This window comes from Chenopodium quinoa, unplaced genomic scaffold (assembly GCF_001683475.1).
Source record: "Chenopodium quinoa cultivar QQ74 unplaced genomic scaffold, ASM168347v1, whole genome shotgun sequence".
Lineage (NCBI taxonomy): Eukaryota > Viridiplantae > Streptophyta > Magnoliopsida > Caryophyllales > Amaranthaceae > Chenopodium > Chenopodium quinoa.
The window spans coordinates 4,679,528-4,688,774 of record NW_018745286.1 but is presented as its reverse complement, the minus strand read 5'-3'; the positions used below and the strand labels follow the sequence as shown (position 1 = coordinate 4,688,774).

The following is a 9,247-nucleotide window of genomic DNA, read 5'->3' as shown; positions in this document are numbered from 1 at the left end:
GGCGAGCCTGTTGCCACAAGAACTGTTACAGGGTGGCGGATGTGCATTGATTACAGAAAATTAAATAAAGCCACCCGTAAAGATCATTTCCCCTTGCCTTTCATTGATCAAATGCTCGAACGATTGGCTAACCATTCCTTTTTCTGTTACTTGGATGGATATTCCGGTTTTTTTCAAATCCCCATCCGCCCTTGTGATCAGGAAAAGACTACATTCACATGTCCATATGGCACCTTCGCATATCGCAGAATGCCATTTGGACTGTGTAATGCCCCAGCCACGTTCCAACGGTGTATGATGGCTATTTTCTCAGGTCTCATAGAAAATTCTATGGAAGTTTTTATGGATGATTTTTCTGTTTATGGTTCATCTTTCGATATTTGTCTTGAAAATCTAACAAAGGTGCTCCATAGATGCCAGGATGTCAATCTGATATTGAACTGGGAGAAGTGCCATTTTATGGTACAACAGGGAATCGTTTTAGGCCATGTAGTTTCAAACAAAGGGATTGAGGTGGACAAAGCCAAAGTAGAGGTAATAGAGAAACTTCCCCCTCCAAATTCTGTGAAAGAAGGAGAGCAAGTCCTTCTATTCAATTCAAGGTTGAAACTATTTCCAGGGAAACTCAGGTCAAGATGGTCGGGCCCTTTCACGGTCTACAAAGCATATCCTTATGGCACCATTGAATTATGGAACAACACCGGGGGCACCTTCAAAGTCAATGGACAAAGGGTGAAGCACTATCGAGCGGGAGATCCTATTGAAGAAAAGTCAGATATCACATTCTCTTCCTCACCACAAACTCAATGAGGATGAATACGGTCAAGCTAATGACCTTCTAAACAAGCGCTTGCGGGAGGCAACCCGATTCTTTTTGAGGAGCCGTCGAGATTCCTATGCTCTCCTTACGCTGCAATGAGGCCATTGCCGCATTTAGCTTGGGGGAGTTGCTTCGTACATGTGGTACTCTCTCTCTCCTTATCTCTCTTATCTTTCTTGTTTTATTTTAGTGTAGTTATTTTAGTTGTTTTTTTTTAAAAAAAAAAAAAAAAAAAAAAAAAAAACATACAAAAAATACGATCCAATGAATAATAAATCATGCTTCCCTGTGCCCCATTCATGAAAATTGTTTTAATTCTTGGTATATGATGACGAGTATTGTGGATAGGTTAGCCATGATTTGATGTTTGATTGCTTGGATGTCTTAACATGAGTCAATTTTGCCCAACTACTTGTGAATATAGTGCTTGACTAGTTGATTTGGTTAGGAATGTGTGTTAGTTCCTGGTATGTCAATGAAGTTGAGTATTGGTTTATAACTTTGAGTAACGTTTGCATGACTCATTAATATGCACATTGAGGAGGACGAAGGCATTTGTTCCTCTAGGTGGCCTTCAGACGATATTAGATACATTTGTTCCCTTCTTGCTACCCATGTTGTTGCTTGTGCCCTTTTATTGTTTATTTTGCCACATTACAAGCCTATTTAAGCCCCATTGGTTACTAGTCCCAAGCTTGGCTTGGGGGAGCTAATAGTGAGTGAGGTGAGGGAGTTGTAGTGTGCATGTAATTTGCACAATTTTGGGTGGATTTGAGAAGTTTTTTATTTGTTCTTATTGTTGTGGATTGAAAAAAAAATTGAAAATTTATTGTGCAAAGAAAAAAAAAATTCCAATGTGAGATAAAAAAAAGAAAAAGAAAGAGCAAAGGAAAAAAAATTGTTTCAATGTTCAAGTGTTCTAATTGAAGGCTGCTCAAGGAAAAAAAAAGAGAGTTCAAAGTTTGTTTGTTTACTCAAGTTCTATAATTTTATATTTTGTATATATGAGTGAAATTTTAAGTGTTGGAAATTTTTAATATAATTGGATGTTTGGTGAATTTTTGGTAGAGTTGAGTTGTGTTGGAGATGATTTGGTCATTAATTCATTTTGACCTTGGTTTTATTTATTAGGATTTTGGCTCCCTTAAGCATAGCTTTACTCTTACATTTTCCCAAATATTTCCTACCTTTTATCCTAGCCTTACATTACAAGCTTTGAAGACCTTCTGACCTTTGTGCATAGAGTTGTGTGAATGTGAAATTAGTTGTTTTCCAATGCAAAGAATGATTTGATATATTTCGAGTCGACTGCTAGGTTGAGTGCTTGTTTTCTTAAAACACACGAGTGCGTGAGCTTGGGAGGGCATTGTTCACATTTAAAGGAGTTGGATGGAGAGCGACCGAGTATATCTTTTACTCGCCACATAAATGAGAGTTGAGTGTGTGAACACTAGTCTTGAATTCTATATGCTCTTGTGGTTTGCTCTATTTGACCATTGTCAGACAGGATGAGTAGTTAGATGGATTTGATTGGTTGACTTTGATGCATAACTGTCGAGTTTACCTTTAATCGTATTTATTGATTTGAGTTACTTTTGGGGTGAAGTATTGATTTATTTATTCATTGCTTTGCTTAGGGACAAGCAAAGGTTTAGCTTGGGGGAATTTGATATACGTGTTTTATACAATGGTTTTCCCCGGTTTGATTGCATGATTTTACATGGTTTTGAGCTCTACGGAGCCATTTCTTGCTAACAATCTCTTCTTTAGTGTATTCGATTGTTTTAGTAAGCTTTTCAGGAATATGAAGCGTTTCTAGGCAATTGGACGTGTTTTTAGTAGATTCGGAAGAGTTGATAGCCAAGAACTGCAATTTATGTGGAGTGCCCGACCGGGCATGGCTTGCCCGGGCAGACCGGGCAATGAAGAGTTCACAGGAAGAAGCCCAATTCTGAACGGTGCAACGCGCGCCCGATCGGGCAGGCTTCGCCCGGTCAGACCGGGCGATGAAGAAGTCAAGTTATGAAGATGCAATTCTGGAAACGTGTTACGCGCGCCCGATCGGGCGAGGTCCGCCCGGTCAGACCGGGCAAAGCTCAAGAACGCGTATTTTCTTATTTTTCCGAAATATTATCTTTTGGGGGTATAAATACCCTTTTGTAATTAACTTTTAGACAGTTAGTTTTTCATTAGTTTTCTCCTTAAGCCCTAGAAAACTCTCAAGAACCCTAGTTTTATTTTCTTAAGCAATTTCAATCTTTAATCCTAGTTTTATTAATTGTTCCTCAAGAATTCAAGATCATCAATTGAAGTATTTGGTATTTCTTACTTTCCATCTCTTTTATTTATTTTATAGTTCTTTAATTATGTGTTCTCTATTAGATCTTGTTTTTGATTTAATTATGATTTGTGAGTAGTTTCCTTAATCCGGGATCTTGCTAAGCCCGATTATGATTGATGTATAAAGTAGATCTTTAAATTCCCCAATAATAATCCCAATTGACATGCTTAATTGATTGTGTTTATGCCAATACTAGATTAGGGATAATTAGTATTGTTATCATCCCTTTGTTCTTATTGCAACGGAAGTTGGGTATTAACGGGATTAGGTTATTTCAATTAAGGGTTTGAAGATCATCACGGAAGTAGATGATTGAATAATTAGGAATCTAGGCATGGTGTTTAATGTCCCTTATTCGCTTGATTCCACGGAAGTAGGCTTGATAGTTAATTTGGGAAGCCATTGATAACTCGGAAGAGACCTTTGGTATTATTATTAGGGATTGCTTTTCTTCTTGTCAATTGATTTATATATTGGGGGTAGATTTATTAGTTTATCAATCATAATCGTGGTGATGCTTGATCTTGGATGCTTTAGTTTATTGATTAATATTTCCTCTAGTTAATTGTGTTATTTAATAAATTAGTTGATTATTATCATCCATTATTGATTGGTCACGTGCTTAGTGATTAATTGAGTCTGATTAATTGAATGAACCATAGTCTCTTGGGATTCGATCCTTACTTGCCCTACTACACAGTTAGAAGGAATAGTTAGGTTATTTTTGTTAGGTACGCGATAAGCCTATCACTCCTACTATTTTTCTTTACATTGCTTGATTCCTTAATTAGCTTGATTATCATGAATGCATGTTGATCCCCATTCCCTACTGTTTCATTTGTTTGTTTCTTGTTTTGGTAGTTGGGTAGTATTGGTTACTCTATCATTCACCATTGATTTCGACCTAGCTTGGAATTATTATCACATTAAGAATCAAAATTAGCAACATTACAAACCCTATTGCGTATATCCTTAGCAAACCATACATAAAAGTTCCAAGCATCACCAATTGTTAATGCTCGAAATTCGCCATTAAACTTTCTTTCAACTTCATTCCTCGTTTGTTCATTCATACCATAATAACAAATCTCACAAGCCTCCCAAGGATTACAACAATTATAGTTCAAAAACCTTACAAGTATATGGAAGTAGACATTAAAAGACTCACCATCATATTGAGGAAAAGAAAAACATGGCATTTTTTCTACAAAAAAACCACACAGAGATGAACAAACAAATAAAATGAAAATTATAAACAATGGACTAGTCTCAATAAGATAACACAACGGTAATGGAAGCCGTACCCCGGCAACGGCGCCAATTTGGTAAAGGAAATAAACACATCGTCAATTGTCTATCCCTAGATCAAATACAATTTGTAAAACCTAAACATACCTAATACAAGTATAAGGTAAGCATAGGGGTCGAACCACGGAGAATGATTAAACACTACCACAAAATATTATCAACAACTAAGCTAGTCCTGGATAGGGGATAAGTAAACTAAAGTCTAAAAACGCTAAATCAAGAAATAAAGCACTAAGGGAAATGGTTTAGGCATAGCATTCACTCAAGCATAAACAAAGCATGGAATTTAATCGAAATGCAAACTAAGCAACTCATGTTAATGATTTAAAGCATAATTTAACCACCTATAGGGGCTCATTGATTTCTCAACTCAAGCACAACTTACACTATCATCATAAGCCATGTGAATTAGGGTACAAATCAAGCCAATCATTCAATGGACATTCCTAGATTACGCTATCGCCATAACCTAATTCAATCAAACCAACTACAACAAGTGATAGGCCTCTCAAATAAAATAATTGATAAGACATGGAAAACAAAGCATTTTAATCACAAAAAAATCAATTCCAAACCTTAAGACATGCTCAAGATCCAACAACACCACAACCATCCCCATAGTATGGGTACTACTCACTAAACATGCCAACAACAAGATTAATCAACAAATTAACAAGCATCAACATGATTAACAAGCAATACTAACAACTAAAGCAATAATAAAAAACAATGAACAAATAGAGAAGAGAATGTAAGAAATGCTCATTGATTTAATAATGAGATCTCCAAAATAATTGTCACAAGTTGAATCTTCAAGCTCCAAATCCACCACTGAAGATCTCTCACTTTCTCTCTCTAAAGCTACACTAATCTAACCCTAATCTAGAGAGAGAAGCTCTTCACTAAGCCCTAATTATCTAAGCTAAAATCTTGGTTTAAAGATCTAAGATGTAGTCCTATACATAAAGCCTCGAACAATATTTATAAGCCGGACAAGGGTCTAGGGAACGCGTATTCATGGGTTTGTGCGGCTTTGTGTGATGGCTGCACGCTCGTGCTGCTAGGTTGCGTGCCCGCGCAATGTAGTTTTGCGCCCGCGCACCGCCCGCGATGCACTTGCGCAAACATTCAGCCTCCGTTCTTCATTTTTGCCTTTTGTACGCGCCCACGCACAGGGCTGTGCGCCCACGCACCTTGCTTTCTTCGATTCTTCTCTCGTGCTTCCTTGGATTCTTCTTGCAATTCTTGACTTCAAAAACCTAAGCACAAACACCAAGGGAAGCAATAAAGGTATGGGCAACGGTATGAGCACGCAATAGAGGCAAGCATTCAAGCACGTACACAATTTCATCCAAAACACATCGAGACATGAATGCACGCATTATTTGAACAAAACAACTATAAAACAACCTAAGACAAGCTAAAATAAGGCATAAACACTACCCTAAGAGTGATAAATGTCACTCATCAATGGGTTATGGCTATGTGTTAATAATAAACAAATCTCCTTTGAACTACTGTCACTAAAATCAGTAAATGCTTTGGTACTCTAAATTGTGCCACATTGTATTTAAAGAACATAGTAACATCGTTGCATATATGTCCAGCATTTGCTTTGATATTTTTTAGTTGATTTTTAAAGATTAGCATGTGTTGATTTTTGTGTTTCAACTGGAAATGTTTGCAGGTTTTCATGAGGGACTTTTTTCCTAGTGCACTAGCTTGTCTAATGAAGAAAGAACCCGCAGAGGCTGATATTGTGAAAAATTTCTAGTTGAAAACTCTCCATCTTCGAGGTCGTGAAAAGAAGATAGATAACTTTACTCTTGGAGAAGGGGTGATGCTTGTGAGCTTCAAGGTTCAGTCGTTCAGATGGATGAGAAATGTGAGCGTGTAAAGGAAAGTCTGGTAGCTGATTATGGTGACACTACAATTGGAAGAGTGGAATCTATGGATTCTGGGTTCTGGTGGATTATTTTGCTGAAATCGTATGTCAAACGCACAAGAGACCACTCTCTGGCAGACATGCCTGAAATTCAGCAGGGCATAAATTTGATCCTCAATTTGTGCCTCTCTGATGGTTTTGACACTTTCCCATCACTATTTTGTGCAATGCAATGTTGTATGATTGACAGATGGGTCTGCCTGAAATTCAGCAGGGCATAAATTTGATCCTCAATTTGTGCCTCTCTGATGGTTTTGACACTTTCCCATCACTATTTTGTGCAATGCAATGTTGTATGATTGACAGATGGATGGTAAGTTTCTTGTTCAGCCTTCTTCTCGTATTAAATAAAGTTGCACTTGTACCTCATTTTGAATTCGATCATCATACCAAAAGTTACACAAGTGATGGTTTGTTTGCTTACAACCAGGAAGGTGCTTTAACTAGCATATTGAAACAGAAAAAGACTATGCTTCTACTGTTTTATAACAAATCGTTACTTCCATGACATAAGAATATAGAAATTCTTTTGACTTAATAATACAAATGGATCTCCTTGTGGTAGTCGTTAGACTGAAGAAAAATTAGATGTGTACTGCTGTTTCAAACTTTCAATTATATCTCTATCAACATGTCTGATGCTTACTAATTTCATCCATATTCATTAAATTCGGCAGGACATCTATGGGTATCCCATTGAAATTCAGGCTCTTTTCTTTTTTGCACTAGGAAGTGCTAAATTCATGTTGAAAGAAGGGTCTGACAACAAAATAGCTGAATATCATATACCGCTGTAAAACAAAAGAGTACTCTCACACTGCTTTAAACAAGTTCAATAATGTAAGCCCAGAACCAATCCCTAATTGGCTATTTGAGTTCATGCCCTTACGAGGTGGTTATTTCATCAGCAATGTCAACCCAACTTGTATGGACTTCAGATGGTTCTTACTTGGGAACTGCATTGCCATCTTAAGCAGTCTTATAACACCACAACAAGCATCAACAATAATGGACTTGATTGAGGAGTGTTGGGATGAGTTAATTGGAGAGATGCCCTTGAGGATGACTTATCCAGCTCTAGAGGGTAATGAATGGAAAATTATTACTGGGTATGAATCTAAAAATACTCGGTGAAGTTACCACTATGGTGGATCTTGGCCTGGTGAGTTTCCTGATGCAAAATATTTATCTATTTAGTGTATTTGTCACCATAATTTACCTTGAATAAGCTTTGAAAATATGATTATATCTTGATCCTAGACTAGAACAATTCACTTCGTATAGCTGATAATCTTTTTGACATGCTAAATTGCTGATCTGACTACAACTTTGTATATAGTGATCAAAAGTATTATCTGTACAGGAACAATTTTTTTATTTGGTGCATTAATATTTCTCATGCCTAAGAAAAGTATAATCTTATGCTTGAGGAAGACAAGAAAAGTTCCAAGCCTAAGTTCACTCGATCTGCCTCATAGAGTGTTTGCTAGACTGCTAGTCAATTTCTCCCCATTTTTGGGTAGATTTTCTGAGACATTTACTGTAAAATACTAACCATAGGATATACTCTAAGATTGTAAATAAGGAGTACATCTCTAAGAGGTAAAAGGGAAAAGCAGTTGTGCATTTTTCTCACAGCAAGCTAGCTACTATGATGGCTAGCTAGCTTATTGTCAATTACTAGATATTCTTTTGCTCATTTTAATCTCGTTTATGTCCAAAATTAGAAGCTCTAATTTCCCTGCTCCACAATGTTTGCAGTTCTCTAGTTTTGCTAGACTATTTGGGCCCATCGATAATGTCAAAATTGTATTGTGTCAGAAAAACCATCAGTCTGCATGACAAGCTAGTGGGGTAAATTTGACTTATATAAGTTGAATAATTAGGAATAATATGATCTGTAGGGTGTAATAAGCACTTGCAAACACAAAGATTCAGGAGTTCATTCAAATTAAGTTGCACATTGAGTTCTGCTTTGTCAGCTGCATCCTAATTCCTAAAGAGCATGTAATCTCCTTGTCAAATATATGCTCTCATTCTCATATTAGAAAATGTGACTATCGGATTCAGTAATCTTGAAAAAAAAAATTAAAAAATTGGGCAGTTACAGTCATGGACTCATAGTATTTCCTTTTCACCCATTTGTGGAGCTATAAATTTAAACATACATAGCATGCATTTTATCCACATTCTATGAAGTCATATATCCATGTGTATGTTTCTGAACAACGTAAGATTGACTTCATAACTTGGATATATTAACTCATCAGGGTTTTCCTCTTAGCACGAACACGAACTCACGAACGGAGAAAGAGCCTCAAACCCGACCCCTCTAACGCAGTCCACCCACGAGCCCAAACTTTGGTCAATATTACCGGTTAGGGTAATATCAACACTACTAACAAGAGGATCTCTTTATAAGGTTTTCTCGATGGAGATGCCTTTTATAGAGTTCAATGTAGGGTTTTGCGGTGTCCAACACCCGCGGAAACAAAACCCGCCCAAAGATCCGTGCATAAATTAAAGCAACTAAACGTGCATGCAATTAATTAAACAATACACACGTAATAATAGAGAGAGAGAGAGAGAGAGAGAGAGAGAGAGAGAGAGAGAGAGAGACGATCATACCCTTGATTCATGTTTTCCACTTAGCACGAGCACAAACTCACGAATGGAGAAAGAGCCTCAAGCGCGACCCCTCTAACGTAGTCCACCCACGCGCCCAAACTTGGCTAATATTACCGGCTAGGGTAATATTAACACTACTAACAAGAGGATCTCTTTATAAAGTTTTCTCAATGGAGATGCCTTGTATAGAGTTCAACTCTTGCAA

General features: G+C 37.1%; 1 pseudogene; it reads left to right on the top strand.

Moving 5' to 3' along the window:
* Nucleotides 1-5,926: 5,926 nt before the first annotated feature.
* On the top strand, nt 5,927-7,611 carry LOC110712078 (annotated as a pseudogene).
* The last annotated feature ends 1,636 nt before the right edge of the window (nt 7,612-9,247 follow it).